Source organism: Palaemon carinicauda, unplaced genomic scaffold, assembly GCF_036898095.1.
Source record: "Palaemon carinicauda isolate YSFRI2023 unplaced genomic scaffold, ASM3689809v2 scaffold121, whole genome shotgun sequence".
Taxonomy (NCBI): Eukaryota; Metazoa; Arthropoda; class Malacostraca; order Decapoda; family Palaemonidae; genus Palaemon; species Palaemon carinicauda.
In genome coordinates, this window is record NW_027168716.1 from 96,844 (window position 1) to 114,295 (window position 17,452).

The window sequence follows — 17,452 nt, forward strand, 5'->3', positions numbered from 1 at the left end:
ATTTAAGGTTATAAAAAATACAACATGAAAGAAATTATATATTATAACAACTAAAAGACACAGAAGTATATATAAAACTGAATTTAGGTTGTTAAGATGAATTCTAGGGGTAAATTAGCTCTGATTTTAGGGGAAATTTTACATATGGTTCTTTGTAAAGTATCCCCTGGTGTCAAAAATGACTAAAATATGCTAGCCAATAGGAAGAGAGCTTTTAAGCATCTTCGCCACATGAGGTAAGTTTAAACCAATGAGAGATGGTTATACAAATGCTTTCCGTTGGAGGCCTCTGATTGGCTGAAGGAAAACACCCTGATTTTCAGAGAACTCAGACCATTAGCATAGGAACCCTGAAGGAGTGAAGGTCAGTGGTGTCTTTGAGTGGAAAATCCTCGAAATTTGAGTGAAATTTCATTATAATAGGTAGGATTGTACTTCGAAATGATCATATATATAGAGGAAATGTTATTCATTTATATATTAGTCAAAATATCATAGGAATTTTATTAATATTCTCCTTTAATAGAGGTAAGGGGTCACCATGGCAAGAAATCTCAAAAAATTTATAAGGTATAGGAGCATTTATTTTGTGTCTTAAGGTCACTGATACATCTTAATCTATTTTAATAAGGTCAGATATACTGTATGAAATACATTTTAATACATTTAACTATTGTAGTAGGTATTACTGGAAAGATAATATCAGCCGGCTTTAATAGTACCTACCTATCCAGGTGTGACAGATAAGATAGTTGATATTTGCTAGTTTGTGCTTACTTATATTACTTAATTACTTATACTAATTGATCACACCTTACTTATTGTATCTTTTAATATAAAATGTCTTTTTTTAAAGTAATTAGTTTATTGTCATTTTTTTTAATACCTGGTTCATTCATTAAATATTCTTAGTGATTTTGACGTTAGTGATATTGTAAAACGACTTTGATATATTGAATATTGCTCCAATTAAATTAAGTAAACGTTATAGAGACTGAGTTTAAATGATTTTATGAATGATTTGGCCAAATTTGGCTAAATCAAAAGTTTATTCAGGACCAAAACCTTTATAAGCCAGCATTGCAATGCATCGTTTCTCAATTCTCGTGCAAGTTGACTAATTCTCTTTCAAGTTGGCCAATACTTGTGCCAGTTGGCCAATTCTCGTGCATTTTGGTCAATTCTTGTGTCAGTTGGCCAATAATCCTGCAATTTTGTCAATTCTCATGCCAGTTGGCCAATTCTTGAGCCAGTTGGCCAATTCTCATGCAAGTTTGTCAATTCTCGTGCGAGTTTGTCAAATCTTGTGCAAGTTGACCAATTCTCGTGTAAGTTTGTAAATTCTCGTGCAAGTTGGCCAATTTTCATGCAAGTTGGCCAATTCTCAGGCATGTTGGCCAATTTTCATGCAAGTTTGTAAATTCTCGTGCAAGTTGGCCAATTCTCATGCAAGTTGGCCAATTCTCGTGTAAGTTTGTCAATTCCCATGCAAATTGGCCAATTCTCGTGTAAGTTTGTCAATTCTCGTGCAAGTTGGCCAATTCTCGTGTAAGTTTGTCAATTCTCATGCAAGTTGGCCAATTCTCGTGTATGTTTGTCAATTCTCATGCGAGTTGGCCAATTCTCGTGTAAGTTTGTCAATTCCCATGCAAATTGGCCAATTCTCGTGTAAGTTTGTCAATTCTCATGCAAGTTGGCCAATTCTCATGCAAGTTGGCCAATTCTCGTGTAAGTTTGTCAATTCCCATGCAAGTTGGCCAATTCTCATGCAAATTGGCCAATTCTCGTGTAGGTTTGTCAATTCTCGTGTAAGTTGGCCAATTCTCGTGTAAGTTTGTCAATTCTCATGCAAGTTGGCCAATTCTCGTGTAAGTTTGTCAATTCTCATGCGAGTTGGCCAATTCTCGTGTAAGTTTGTCAATTCCCATGCAAATTGGCCAATTCTTGTGTAAGTTTGTCAATTCTCATGCAAGTTGGCCAATTCTCATGCAAGTTGGCCAATTCTCATGCAAGTTGGCCAATTCTCGTGTAAGTTTGTCAATTCCCATGCAAATTGGCCAATTCTCGTGTAAGTTTGTCAATTCTCATGCGAGTTGGCCAATTCTCGTGTAAGTTTGTCAATTCCCATGCAAATTGGCCAATTCTCGTGTAAGTTTGTCAATTCTCGTGTAAGTTTGTCAATTCTCATGCGAGTTGGCCAATTCTCGTGTAAGTTTGTCAATTCCCATGCAAATTGGCCAATTCTCGTGTAGGTTTGTCAATTCTCATGCAAGTTGGCCAATTCTCGTGTAAGTTTGTCAATTCCCATGCAAATTGGCCAATTCTCGTGTAAGTTTGTCAATTCTCATGCAAATTGGCCAATTCTCGTGTAAGTTTGTCAATTCTCATGCAAGTTGGCCAATTCTCATGCAAGTTGGCCAATTCTCGTGTAAGTTTGTCAATTCCCATGCAAATTGGCCAATTCTCGTGTAAGTTTGTCAATTCTCATGCGAGTTGGCCAATTCTCGTTTAAGTTTGTCAATTCCCATGCAAATTGGCCAATTCTCGTGTAGGTTTGTCAATTCTCATGCAAGTTGGCCAATTCTCGTGTAAGTTTGTCAATTCCCATGCAAATTGGCCAATTCTCGTGTAAGTTTGTCAATTCTCATGCAAATTGGCCAATTCTCGTGTAAGTTTGTCAATTCTCATGCAAGTTGGCCAATTCTCATGCAAGTTGGCCAATTCTCGTGTAAGTTTGTCAATTCCCATGCAAATTGGCCAATTCTCGTGTAAGTTTGTCAATTCTCATGCGAGTTGGCCAATTCTCGTGTAAGTTTGTCAATTCCCATGCAAATTGGCCAATTCTCGTGTAAGTTTGTCAATTCTCGTGTAAGTTTGTCAATTCTCATGCGAGTTGGCCAATTCTCGTGTAAGTTTGTCAATTCCCATGCAAATTGGCCAATTCTCGTGTAGGTTTGTCAATTCTCATGCAAGTTGGCCAATTCTCGTGTAAGTTTGTCAATTCCCATGCAAATTGGCCAATTCTCGTGTAAGTTTGTCAATTCTCATGCAAATTGGCCAATTCTCGTGTAAGTTTGTCAATTCTCATGCAAGTTGGCCAATTCTCATGCAAGTTGGCCAATTCTCGTGTAAGTTTGTCAATTCCCATGCAAATTGGCCAATTCTCGTGTAAGTTTGTCAATTCTCATGCAAATTGGCCAATTCTCGTGTAAGTTTGTCAATTCTCATGCAAGTTGGCCAATTCTCATGCAAGTTGGCCAATTCTCGTGTAAGTTTGTCAATTCCCATGCAAATTGGCCAATTCTCGTGTAAGTTTGTCAATTCTCATGCGAGTTGGCCAATTCTCGTGTAAGTTTGTCAATTCCCATGCAAATTGGCCAATTCTCGTGTAAGTTTGTCAATTCTCGTGTAAGTTTGTCAATTCTCATGCGAGTTGGCCAATTCTCGTGTAAGTTTGTCAATTCCCATGCAAATTGGCCAATTCTTGTGTAGGTTTGTCAATTCTCATGCAAGTTGGCCAATTCTCGTGTAAGTTTGTCAATTCCCATGCAAATTGGCCAATTCTCGTGTAAGTTTGTCAATTCTCATGCAAATTGGCCAATTCTCGTGTAAGTTTGTCAATTCTCATGCAAGTTGGCCAATTCTCATGCAAGTTGGCCAATTCTCGTGTAAGTTTGTCAATTCCCATGCAAATTGGCCAATTCTCGTGTAAGTTTGTCAATTCTCATGCGAGTTGGCCAATTCTCGTGTAAGTTTGTCAATTCCCATGCAAATTGGCCAATTCTCGTGTAAGTTTGTCAATTCTCGTGTAAGTTTGTCAATTCTCATGCGAGTTGGCCAATTCTCGTGTAAGTTTGTCAATTCCCATGCAAATTGGCCAATTCTCGTGTAGGTTTGTCAATTCTCATGCAAGTTGGCCAATTCTCGTGTAAGTTTGTCAATTCCCATGCAAATTGGCCAATTCTCGTGTAAGTTTGTCAATTCTCGTGTAAGTTTGTCAATTCTCATGCGAGTTGGCCAATTCTCGTGTAAGTTTGTCAATTCCCATGCAAATTGGCCAATTCTCGTGTAAGTTTGTCAATTCTCATGCAAGTTGGCCAATTCTCGTGCAAGTTGGCCAATTCTCGTGTAAGTTTGTCAATTCCCATGCAATTTGGCCAATTCTCATGTAAGTTTGTCAATTCTCATGCGAGTTGGCCAATTCTCGTGTAAGTTTGTCAATTCCCATGCAAATTGGCCAATTCTCGTGCAAGTTTGTCAATTCTCGTGTAAGTTTGTCAATTCTCATGCGAGTTGGCCAATTCTCGTGTAAGTTTGTCAATTCCCATGCAAATTGGCCAATTCTCGTGTAGGTTTGTCAATTCTCGTGTAAGTTGGCCAATTCTCGTGTAAGTTTGTCAATTCTCATGCAAGTTGGCCAATTCTCGTGTAAGTTTGTCAATTCTCATGCGAGTTGGCCAATTCTCGTGTAAGTTTGTCAATTCCCATGCAAATTGGCCAATTCTCGTGTAAGTTTGTCAATTCTCATGCAAGTTGGCCAATTCTCGTGCAAGTTGGCCAATTCTCGTGTAAGTTTGTCAATTCCCATGCAAATTGGCCAATTCTCGTGTAAGTTTGTCAATTCTCATGCGAGTTGGCCAATTCTCGTGTAAGTTTGTCAATTCCCATGCAAATTGGCCAATTCTCGTGTAAGTTTGTCAATTCTCATGCAAGTTGGCCAATTCTCGTGTAAGTTTGTCAATTCCCATGCAAATTGGCCAATTCTCGTGTAAGTTTGTCAATTCTCATGCGAGTTGGCCAATTCTCGTGTAAGTTTGTCAATTCCCATGCAAATTGGCCAATTCTTGTGTAGGTTTGTCAATTCTCATGCAAGTTGGCCAATTCTCGTGTAAGTTTGTCAATTCCCATGCAAATTGGCCAATTCTCGTGTAAGTTTGTCAATTCTCATGCAAATTGGCCAATTCTCGTGTAAGTTTGTCAATTCTCATGCAAGTTGGCCAATTCTCATGCAAGTTGGCCAATTCTCGTGTAAGTTTGTCAATTCCCATGCAAATTGGCCAATTCTCGTGTAAGTGTCAATTCTCATGCGAGTTGGCCAATTCTCGTGTAAGTTTGTCAATTCCCATGCAAATTGGCCAATTCTCGTGTAAGTTTGTCAATTCTCGTGTAAGTTTGTCAATTCTCATGCGAGTTGGCCAATTCTCGTGTAAGTTTGTCAATTCCCATGCAAATTGGCCAATTCTCGTGTAGGTTTGTCAATTCTCATGCAAGTTGGCCAATTCTCGTGTAAGTTTGTCAATTCCCATGCAAATTGGCCAATTCTCGTGTAAGTTTGTCAATTCTCATGCAAATTGGCCAATTCTCATGTAAGTTTGTCAATTCTCATGCAAGTTGGCCAATTCTCATGCAAGTTGGCCAATTCTCGTGTAAGTTTGTCAATTCCCATGCAAATTGGCCAATTCTCGTGTAAGTTTGTCAATTCTCATGCAAATTGGCCAATTCTCGTGTAAGTTTGTCAATTCTCATGCAAGTTGGCCAATTCTCATGCAAGTTGGCCAATTCTCGTGTAAGTTTGTCAATTCCCATGCAAATTGGCCAATTCTCGTGTAAGTTAGTCAATTCTCATGCGAGTTGGCCAATTCTCGTGTAAGTTTGTCAATTCCCATGCAAATTGGCCAATTCTCGTGTAAGTTTGTCAATTCTCGTGTAAGTTTGTCAATTCTCATGCGAGTTGGCCAATTCTCGTGTAAGTTTGTCAATTCCCATGCAAATTGGCCAATTCTCGTGTAGGTTTGTCAATTCTCATGCAAGTTGGCCAATTCTCGTGTAAGTTTGTCAATTCCCATGCAAATTGGCCAATTCTTGTGTAAGTTTGTCAATTCTCATGCAAATTGGCCAATTCTCGTGTAAGTTTGTCAATTCTCATGCAAGTTGGCCAATTCTCATGCAAGTTGGCCAATTCTCGTGTAAGTTTGTCAATTCCCATGCAAATTGGCCAATTCTCGTGTAAGTTTGTCAATTCTCATGCGAGTTGGCCAATTCTCGTGTAAGTTTGTCAATTCCCATGCAAATTGGCCAATTCTCGTGTAAGTTTGTCAATTCTCATGCGAGTTGGCCAATTCTCGTGTAAGTTTGTCAATTCCCATGCAAATTGGCCAATTCTCGTGTAGGTTTGTCAATTCTCATGCAAGTTGGCCAATTCTCGTGTAAGTTTGTCAATTCCCATGCAAATTGGCCAATTCTCGTGTAAGTTTGTCAATTCTCGTGTAAGTTTGTCAATTTTCATGCGAGTAGGCCAATTCTCGTGTAAGTTTGTCAATTCCCATGCAAATTGGCCAATTCTCGTGTAAGTTTGTCAATTCTCATGCAAGTTGGCCAATTCTCGTGCAAGTTGGCCAATTCTCGTGTAAGTTTGTCAATTCCCATGCAAATTGGCCAATTCTCGTGTAAGTTTGTCAATTCTCATGCGAGTTGGCCAATTCTCGTGTAAGTTTGTCAATTCCCATGCAAATTGGCCAATTCTCGTGTAAGTTTGTCAATTCTCGTGTAAGTTTGGCAATTCTCATGCGAGTTGGCCAATTCTCGTGTAAGTTTGTCAATTCCCATGCAAATTGGCCAATTCTCGTGTAGGTTTGTCAATTCTCGTGTAAGTTGGCCAATTCTCGTGTAAGTTTGTCAATTCTCATGCAAGTTGGCCAATTCTCGTGTAAGTTTGTCAATTCTCATGCGAGTTGGCCAATTCTCGTGTAAGTTTGTCAATTCCCATGCAAATTGGCCAATTCTCGTGTAAGTTTGTCAATTCTCATGCAAGTTGGCCAATTCTCGTGCAAGTTGGCCAATTCTCGTGTAAGTTTGTCAATTCCCATGCAAATTGGCCAATTCTCGTGTAAGTTTGTCAATTCTCATGCGAGTTGGCCAATTCTCGTGTAAGTTTGTCAATTCCCATGCAAATTGGCCAATTCTCGTGTAAGTTTGTCAATTCTCATGCAAGTTGGCCAATTCTCGTGCAAGTTGGCCAATTCTCGTGTAAGTTTGTCAATTCTCATGCAAGTTGGCCAATTCTCATGCAAGTTGGCCAATTCTCGTGCAAGTTGGCCAATTCTCGTGTAAGTTTGTCAATTCTCATGCGAGTTGGCCAATTCTCGTGTAAGTTTGTCAATTCCCATGCAAATTGGCCAATTCTCGTGTAAGTTTGTCAATTCTCATGCAAGTTGGCCAATTCTCGTGCAAGTTGGCCAATTCTCGTGTAAGTTTGTCAATTCCCATGCAAATTGGCCAATTCTCGTGTAAGTTTGTCAATTCTCATGCAAGTTGGCCAATTCTCGTGCAAATTGGCCAATTCTCGTGTAAGTTTGTCAATTCTCATGCAAGTTGGCCAATTCTCGTGCAAGTTGGCCAATTCTCGTGTAAGTTTGTCAATTCTCATGCGAGTTGGCCAATTCTCGTGTAAGTTTGTCAATTCCCATGCAAATTGGCCAATTCTCGTGTAAGTTTGTCAATTCTCATGCAAGTTGGCCAATTCTCGTGCAAATTGGCCAATTCTCGTGTAAGTTTGTGAATTCTCGTGCAAGTTGGCCAATTCTCGTGTATGTTTGTCAATTCTCATGCAAGTTGGCCAATTCTCATGCAAATTGGTCAATTCTCGTGTAATTTTGTCAATTCTCGTGTAAGTTGGCCAATTCTCGTGTAAGTTTGTCAATTCTCATGCAAGTTGGCCAATTCTCGTGTAAGTTTGTCAATTCTCATGCGAGTTGGCCAATTCTCGTGTAAGTTTGTCAATTCCCATGCAAGTTGGCCAATTCTCGTGTAAGTTTGTTAATTCTCATGCAAGTTGGCCAATTCTCGTGCAAGTTGGCCAATTCTCGTGTAAGTTTGTCAATTCCCATGCAAATTGGCCAATTCTCGTGTAAGTTTGTGAATTCTCGTGTAAGTTGGCCAATTCTCGTGTATGTTTGTCAATTCTCATGCAAGTTGGCCAATTCTCATGCAAATTGGCCAATTCTCGTGTAAGTTTGTCAATTCTCGTGTAAGTTGGCCAATTCTCGTGTAAGTTTGTCAATTCTCATGCAAGTTGGCCAATTCTCGTGCAAGTTTGTCAATTCTCGTGCAAGTTGGCCAGTTCTTGTGCAAGTTGTCCAATTATTGTGCAAGTTGTCCAATTCTCATGCAAGTTGTCCAATTCTCATGCAAGTTGTCCAATTCTCATGCAAGTTTGTCAATTCTCGTGCAAGTTGGCCAATTCTCGCGCAAGTTTTTAATTCTCGTGTAAGTTTGTCAATTCTCGTGTAAGTTTGTCAATTCTCATGCAAGTTGGCCAATTCTCGCGTAAGTTTGTTAATTCTCGTGCAAGTTGGCCAATTCTCGCGTAAGTTTTTAATTCTCGCGTAAGTTTTTAATTCTCGTGTAAGTTTGTCAATTCTCGTGTAAGTTTGTCAATTCTTGTGCAAGTTTGTTAATTCTCGTGTAAGTTTGTCAATTCTCGTGTAAGTTTGTCAATTCTCGTGTAAGTTTGTCAATTCTTGTGCAAGTTTGTTAATTCTCGTGTAAGTTTGTCAATTCTCGTGTAAGTTTGTCAATTCTCGTGTAAGTTTGTCAATTCTTGTGCAAGTTTGTCAAATCTCGTGTAAGTTTGTCAATTCTCGTGTAAGTTTGTCAATTCTTGTGCAAGTTTGTTAATTCTCGCGTAAGTTTGTTAATTCTCGTGTAAGTTTGTCAATTCTCGTGCAAGTTGGCCAATTCTCGCGTAAGTTTTTAATTCTCGTGTAAGTTAGTCAATTCTTGTGTAAGTTTGTCAATTCTCGTGTAAGTTTGTCAATTCTCGTGCAAGTTGGCCAATTCTTGTGCAAGTTTGTTAATTCTCGCGTAAGTTTCTTAATTCTCGTGTAAGTTTGTCAATTCTCGTGCAAATTGGCCAATTCTCGCGTAAGTTTTTAATTCTCGTGTAAGTTTGTCAATTCTCGTGTAAGTTTGTCAATTCTCGTGCAAGTTGGCCAATTCTTGTGCAAGTTTGTTAATTCTCGCGTAAGTTTGTTAATTCTCGCGTAAGTTTGTCAATTCTCGTGCAAGTTGGCCAATTCTCGCGTAAGTTTGTCAATTCTCGTGTAAGTTTGTCAATTCTCATGTAAGTTTGTCAATTCTCGTGCAAGTTGGCCAATTCTCATGTAAGTTTGTCATTTCTCGTGTAAGTTTGTCAATTCTAGTGCAAGTTGGCCAATTCTCATATAAGTTTGTCAATTCTCATGTAAGTTTGTCAATTCTCGTGCAAGTTGGCCAATTCTTGTGCAAGTTGGCCAATTCTTGTGCAAGTTGGCCAATTCTCGCGCAAGTTTTTAATTCTCGTGTAAGTTTGTCAATTCTCGTGTAAGTTTGTCAATTCTCATGCAAGTTGGCCAATTCTCGCGTAAGTTTGTTAATTCTCGTGCAAGTTGGCCAATTCTCGCGTAAGTTTTTAATTCTCGCGTAAGTTTTTAATTCTCGTGTAAGTTTGTCAATTCTCGTGCAAGTTGGCCAATTCTTGTGCAAGTTTGTTAATTCTCGCGTAAGTTTCTTAATTCTCGTGTAAGTTTGTCAATTCTCGTGCAAATTGGCCAATTCTCGCGTAAGTTTTTAATTCTCGTGTAAGTTTGTCAATTCTCGTGTAAGTTTGTCAATTCTCGTGCAAGTTGGCCAATTCTTGTGCAAGTTTGTTAATTCTCGTGTAAGTTTGTCATTTCTCGTGTAAGTTTGTCAATTCTAGTGCAAGTTGGCCAATTCTTGTGCAAGTTGGCCAATTCTCGTGTAAGTTTGTCAATTCTAGTGCAAGTTGGCCAATTCTTGTGCAAGTTGGCCAATCCTCGTGTAAGTTTGTCAATTTTCATGTAAGTTTGTCAATTCTCGTGCAAGTTGGCCAATTCTTGTGCAAGTTTTGTTTTAATGCTGTTAATTAGAATATTTTATTTTTCTTTGCTTTCTTTCCTCACTGGGCTATTTTCCCTGTTGGAGCCCTTGGGCTTATAGCATCCTGCTTCTCCAACTAGGGTTGTAGCTTAATAATAATAATAATAATAAGAGGTATTTTCAGAACTGATTAAAAGATCCTTTTAACAATAGGAATTAATTATAGGATTTGTGTGTCGTGTAGAGAAGCAGATAGAAGGATAGAGCATTTGTTTGGCTGTTGAGAAATAAGAAGTGGAGTGAGCAACGAGGAACTTGGTTATTGTTGTAGTTGTAAATATGAGTTAAATTGAAAAATACTTTTGAATATTTTTTGGGGGAAATGAGTTTTCTAGATTGGTAATTTCTCTCTCTCTCTCTCTCTCTCTCTCTCTCTCTCTCTCTCTCTCTCTCTCTCTCTCTCTCTCTCTCCACTATGAATTTTATTTGTTCCAACGCGGAGTACTTACCTCAAACTACTTTCTTAGGAGAGTCTGGGATCTCCTCCCATCCAACCAGAATTTTGTGTAGTTTACCCTATCCCGTTTTCTGTGGGGGTAGTCTCTGGCGGAGTGATACGCACCCAAAAACGACCCGGGGTCAGAGAGCAATCTTTCTCAGGTCTCGCTCCTCAGTAAGTTTCTGGTCGTGTCAGCGTTAACACACCGACACTCTCTCTTAACCCAGTGCGACCCTTTGTGTCCCACGTGGTCCCTTTGTGTGCTTCCCTTCCTTTCCCTCTGTGTTCCTGTTTCTCGCGGTGTATTGCTAGTGCATTATGGAGCAGCCCCGTCGTTGCCCTGGGCCTATGGCTGGCAAATCGTGTGGCAGTTTTCTCTCAAAACCCGAAGTTGACCCGCACTCCTTGTGTTCATCGTGTAGGGGCAGTGTGTGTTCCCCTACGGCCACATGTCCGGAGTGCGAGTCCTGGAATGAAGTGCAGTGGGTGCGTTACGGCACGAAAAAGAAGAAATCCTCTCGACGGTTGCCTAGGAAGCCCAACGTCTCTTCGCCTCTCGCTTTGCCCGGCGTTCCGTTGGATAGAGATTCTCTGCCTTCTCCCCCTACCCAGGGTAGGGGTCGAGGTAAGTCTGTTGCGGGGAAGTGGCCGGTGGCCCTTCCCCAGGAGTCGGAATTTCCAGACAGTGGTATTGTGTCGTCTGTCCAGGCAAGTGGGGGGCCTGAGGGAGGGGCGGGTGTGTTTTCGGGGGACGGGGCCCTGGACAAAGCAGGCCCCGTATCTTTGGACGATCCTATGTGGGGAAAAACGGCAACAGTTTCTTCTCCCGCCTCTTGGGCGGGCTTTTCAGGTGCGTCAGCAGCTGAGGGTGCCGCCATCGGACGCCCACGTGTTGGCGCCTCCCAAGACGCCCTTCAGATCACCCCACAGAATGGAAGAGGAATTTGAGGCCTGGTTCCCCAACGAAGAGCCCCCCCGTTCCCCTCCAACACCGTCAGCGTCGTTCCCGGCGGATTTTATGGAGCCTGCGTCGTCGGCCGGGCCCCATGCAGAACCAACAACGACACGTCTACTTTCGGACCCTCCAACGAGGCCATACAGGTCTTCAGCTTCTTCGGTTGAGGCCTACTCCTACTCGTCAGATGAAGGAGCCCCGAGAGACCATAGAAGGCGGCGGGATAGGTCTTGCAGGAGACGTTCACGCTCGAGTTCAAGACCCTGCCACGTGGATAGACGTCCAAGGTCCCCCAGGAGGAAGTTCAGGAGAAGTCTTTCGCCGGAGGAAGAATGGGTGCGGGTTTTCATCCCACGTAGCCAACTCCTGGGGGCGGTAGGCGTTGCGGGCACCTCGGGATGGCTCCCTAGACACCGCTCACCAGTAGGTTTCATCGACGAGAGCAGATTTGACTGACGGAGAGCTCGTCCCATCAGACGTCGAGGGACAGGCATAGGGCCGCGAAGGTTCCGACTCCACCCGCCCAGCGGGGAGAGTCGCCCCTTCGGTCTGGCAGCCGCGTCCCTCTGTCAAGATCTCCAAGGAGACGTCCAGAAGGGGAGAGGTTCTTTTCCTCGACGGGCAAGCTCCGTCCCAGCGGCGATGCCTGTCCTACGGCCTGTAACGAGGGAATCGGACCACTCCAAGAGGATGCCACCTCCTGGTACGGCTCCCCCCGTCGGAGGTCCTTCGTCACGAGAACCAGGACCCCCCACGGACATGAGAGAGGATGGGGAAGAGGGCTCTCCAGCGGAGGTTTCCGCATACCGTAGAGTCATAGGCCTCATCCGACGACACCATAGGCTGGATGAACCGGAGCCCTCGTCTGACGAGTTCTGGCTCTCGAGCCTCAACAGGATGGTGGATGCGCCCGTTCAACAGAAGCCCTCACTAGCTCTCCAGGTGGCTAGAGACGTGAAGCTGGGACTGGCACACGTGAGGAAGGTAGTGGCCAACCATGTGGAGGCCCCCAAGAACCAGACCACCTTTAGACTTCTCCAGAGCCTGAAGATTCTGTCGCGGTTTTACCTCCCGGAAGGACACCGCGCAGGCCCCTGCGCAGTAGAACCAGCTGTCGCCATCTTGGGACAAGGCGCAGCAGAAGAGAGGGCCACCACAGCCCCGGTTTGTTTCTCGCCAGCGGAGACCGCCATGATGGAGGAGTTGTCCAGGGACCTGGTGCATGTGTCATCCTGGCTGGATTGGTGGGCCGCCACTCTGGTAGCGTTCCAATCCTCGCACAACCTAGCGGTCCAGGAAAATCAGGGCCTGCTGAAAGAGCTGATTATCTTGGGGGGTAAGGCCTTGAAGTTCCTGTGCTATCAGTCAATTACACAAACCGCCAACTGGATACTGAGGAAAAGGGACACTGTACTCGGCAAACTGGTAAGGCGGCTCCCCGACAGAGAGGCGAGGTCCCTGAGGAGTCTTCCACTGTGGGGCGAGACTGTCTTCCCCCTCAAGGAAGTAGAGGAAGCGATGGAGAGGGTGAGAAAGCTAAAGGATGGGGGCGAACCGAGACTTCCTCCAGCAAGAAGATCCATCCATAGGAAACCTCCTTCGGACGTCCCTCTTCCTCCTCGCGCCTCACCTAGCCAGCCCAGGAGAGACGCTCCTACTACGTCTTGGCAGCAGCCGTCACAGCCCTCCCGTAGAAGATCTTCAGCCACTCAGTCAACATTCAGGCCCTCCTATTCGGCCTCCAGAAGAGGGCGTTCGGGCCGTGCCTCCCGAAGGAGATAGGGAGGGAGGCCCCCTACTCCTGCCGAAGCCTCAGGTGGGGGGATGCCTCAGAAATTCTTGGCAAGCATGGCGGGACCACGGGTCAGATCCGTGGACCGTGACGGTCCTGAAGGAAGGATACAGATTGCCCTTCCTGGCGGAACCCCCACCTCTGATACCAGATCTACAGGCGGAATGGTTGGCACCGAAAGACCCCCTGAGAAGGACAGCCCTACAAGAAGAAGTCTCTGCTATGCTAGCGAAAGGGGCAATGGAGCCAGTCAAGAACCCAGGCCCAGGGTTCTACAGCAGACTCTTCCTGGTGGAGAAAGCTACAGGGGGCTGGAGACCAGTCATAGACCTCTCAGCCCTCAACAAGTTAGTGTGCAAAACCGACTTCAAGATGGAGACTCCGAAGTCGGTCCTAGCGGCCTTGAGGGAAGGAGACTTCATGATATCGATAGACCTCAAGGACTCATACTTCCAGATCCCTGTCCACCCCTCCAGCAGGAAGTATCTAAGGGTAAAATGGGGTACCCAAACGTTGCAGTTCAAGACCCTCTGCTTCGGTCTATCCACGGCCCCTCAGGTCTTCACGAGGATCTTCGCGACAGTTTCAGCCTGGGCACACGAACAGGGCATCCACCTGATTCGGTACCTGGACGACTGGTTGTTGCTTTCAGACTCAAGGGAAGTACTGAGGGGGCAAGGCACAAAGCTCTTGCAGTTCTGCAACGTCCTGGGTATCACCATCAACCTGGAGAAGTCACAATTGATACCCTCCACCAGGATGACCTACCTCGGGATGGTCCTGGACTCCCGGTTGGCGAGAGCATTCCCTTCCGCGGAGAGGCTAGAAAACCTGAGCCAGATCCTACGGCCCTTTCTGTCGGGTCACCCCAGGAGAGCCAAGGACTGGCAGAGACTGATAGGTCACCTCGTGTCATTGGAGAAGCTAGTCCCTCAGGGGAGACTCAAGCTCAGGGGAGTTCAGTGGAACCTGAAAGAAGCCTGGAACCAGAGAGACTCCCCTCACAAAGTAGTTCCGGTGACCTCGGAACGAAGGAGGTCCTCGAGTGGTGGCTCGACACTTCGAACACCCTCAAGGGGATGCCCTTCGCACCCTACCCCCCGGAGATGCTCCTCTTCACGGACGCCTCCAAGGAGGGTTGGGGTGCTCACCTCCTCTACAGTACAGCGAGAGGAAGGTGGGGACCCGAGGAGAAAAACCTGCACATCAATGTGCTGGAAATGATGGCAGTTGAAAGGGCATGTCTGGAGTTCGCCCAGAAGATCCGGGGAAACACCGTGGCGTTGATGTGCGACAACGCCACCGTAGTAGCCTACATAAAAAAGCAAGGAGGACTGAAATCAAAGGCGTTGTGCGGCCTCACGTTGAAATTTCTGGAATGAGCCGAAAGGAAACAGATCAGGATCTCGGCCAGGTTCATTCCAGGGAAAAGGAACGTCCTAGCCGACGGCCTCAGTTGAATGGGTCAGGTGGTGGGGTCCGAGTGGTCCCTTCACCCAGAAGTGGCCAAGACTCTGATCCAGAAGTGGGGCTCGCCGGTAATAGACCTCTTCGCCACGAGACTAAACGCACAGCTCCCCGTGTTCTATTCTCCTGTGCCAGACCAGGGAGCAGCGTTCGAGGACGCCTTCCAGCATCCCTGGGACAACCTCGACGTGTACGCCTTCCCTTTCTTCGGAATGCTCAGACAAGTCCTCAACAGGGTGAGGAGAGCGAGCAACCTGTGGATGACTTTGGTAGCGCCCTGGTGGCCGGAGAGAGTGGTTCGCGGACCTAAAGGAACTGGCGCGCCTCCCACCCTGGCCCCTTCCGGACAGGTCAGACCTTCTCCGGCAACCACACTTTCAAAGGTTCCACAAAAACCCTCGGTTCTTCTGCCTTCACGCGTGGAGGTTATCGAGCGTCTCCTGAGGAAGGAAGGCTATTCGGCGAAGACGGCAACGAGGATGTCCGGTTACCTGAGATGGTCTTCGGCCGCTGTGTACTAGGCAAAATGGGCTACCTTCACGAAGTGGTGCGCCGCTAAGAATATCAAGCTGTTGAGAGCCTCCATCCCGGAGATAGCCGACTTCTTGGTCTATCTCAGGAACAAGGAAGTCATGTCCATCCCAGCCATTAAAGGAGTTCGAGCAGCCCTAGGTCAAGTCTTTCTCCTGAAGGGCATCGACCTAGGTTCCTCCACACACATCTCGATGCTCATCAAGAGCTTTGAGCAATCATGCCCTCCGCACGCGGTTAGAGTGCCCCAGTGGGATGTGGCTAGGGTCCTGAAGATGCTGTCAGAACCTCCCTTCGAACCCCTAAAAGACATCATAGACAAAGAACTCACCCTCAAGACACTAGCTTTGGCAAAACGAGCAGGTGTCACACTCGAAGGGCTGGCGTGAAGCTACCTTCAAGTTCGTACCATCCTTCGTGGCCAAGACCCAGGACCCAGCAGTCTGGGACCCCAAGTTTGAAGAGTTCTCGGTGCCGGCAATCCCACGTTCAGACAACCCCAAGGACTTGCGGCTGTTCCCTGTCAGAGCAGTACGGAAGTACTTGGAGAGGACGTCCAGGTTGAGGTCCGAAGTCAAGAATCTGTTAGTTTCTTCAGGATTGGTGAAGAAACCGGTATCCAAGAACACGATTTCCTTCTGGTTACGGCAAGTGATCAGGAGAGCCTACAGTAGTGTAGGAATTCCTATTCCTGGTAAACCCAGACCTCACGACATCAGGGGTCTGAGTACCTCTCTGGCCTTTGAGAGGAATATGGCAGTCGGCCAAATCCTGAGGGCTGGTACTTGGACCAGTCAGTCAACCTTCACAGCTCACTACTTGAAGGAATGCTCGAGGAGGTCCTTGGACGGATTCTCCCTCGGTCCCGTCATTTCAGCGCTTCAGAAGATTTAAAGGTATAACCCCAGGGAACCCACGGGCAGTAAGTCCAAGAGACACAGGTTCCTTTTCCTTACCCCCCCCTGTTACCTAATTACCTTCCCTAAAATGACTCGGAATACCTTTAACTACCATGGGATACATCGTCAGTGAAAGAATACGTCTCCAAGGCGTTTGTTTTACAGAGGTAAGCCACTTAGACACTAAGTTAGTTTTTTGGGTAGTCTAGTCTTCCCTATTTTCAAGTGTTTTCTATCGGTGGGTCAGGGGAACCTAGTCCCTTATCTAGTTTTTCCCCCTTGTTGCTTCCATCATCCCGGTCTCTGAGGCCTGCAGTACACTCCCACCTCCTAAGGTATAAGTCTCCTAAGAAAGTAGTTCGAGGTAAGTACTCCGTGTTGGAACAAATCACAAATTTTAAGTAATTTGTATTTTTCCTAACAGTACTTACCTCGAACTACTTTCGGGTTATGGCCCACCCGAACTTCCCCGAGTGCCTTACGGGACTTAATAGAGAGAGGATATCCTTTCTACCAAAACTTACTGAGGAGCGAGACCTGAGAAAGCATGCTCTCTGACCCCGGGTCGTCTCTGGGCGCGTATCACTCCGCCAGAGACTACCCCCATAGAAAACGGGAATAGGGTAAACTACACAAAATTCTGGTCGGATGGGAGGTGATCCCAGACTCTCCTAAGAAAGTAGTTTGAGGTAAAAGTACTGTTAGGAAAAATACAAATGACTTAAAATTTGTGATTTTGTATTGAATGACTTAATGTAAATATAGATAGAATTATTAGAATATTAATTTATTTCCTTTTTCAGATGTTGAACCTGGAGACCACAAGACACTCCAAAGGTTTAAAGGCATCTCATGAATGGCAGATGAAAGGGACAGTGACATTGTCCTTAAAGACTAACCATATATACACATGATCAGCACCCAAGGCCCCTCTCCACCCAAGCTAAGACCAGGGAGGGCCAGGCAATGGCTGCTGATTACCCAGTAGGTAGATAACAAGAAACTATTGAGTTTGTGACTCAAACCCCAGTCTGGCAATCACCAGGTATTGTCGTTTCCAATTGACCACCAGGATAACAAAGGTTAGTGGTTAACTAGAACATTATATATTCGAAAAGTTCTACTTTTTAAAGTATTCAATTTTCAAATCTCTTTTTAACACAAAATTTGATGTTTGGTGAAATTCATCCTCATAGTCCCAATGTACTTTGTGCTAGTCTTAAATTTTAGCATTTCTAAGTTTCATCCATATTATTCTTTGCTAATTGTTCAAATGGCTTTCGTCCTATATTTGAAATTCTCTTTGTTCCGTAACCGAAATACAAACCACTCTATTTACATTGGGTTTACTTTCGGCGTAGCTGAAATGACGAGCCAATAGTTTTAACGAGGGTTAACTACCCTCGCGCTAGTTAGCGGGGGTAGGGGAAGGG

At 44.9% G+C, this 17,452-nt stretch overlaps 1 long non-coding RNA gene across 1 annotated transcript in view; it reads left to right on the top strand.

Annotated features, from left to right (window-relative positions):
- LOC137635411 (uncharacterized) overlaps window positions 1-17,215 on the top strand; it is a 68,268-nt gene extending 51,053 nt beyond the window's left edge. The window contains exon 3 of the long non-coding RNA XR_011042670.1: window positions 16,823-17,215. This is a non-coding gene — a long non-coding RNA (uncharacterized lncRNA). The remainder of the gene's footprint in view (window positions 1-16,822) is intronic.
- Window positions 17,216-17,452: the final 237 nt, after the last annotated feature.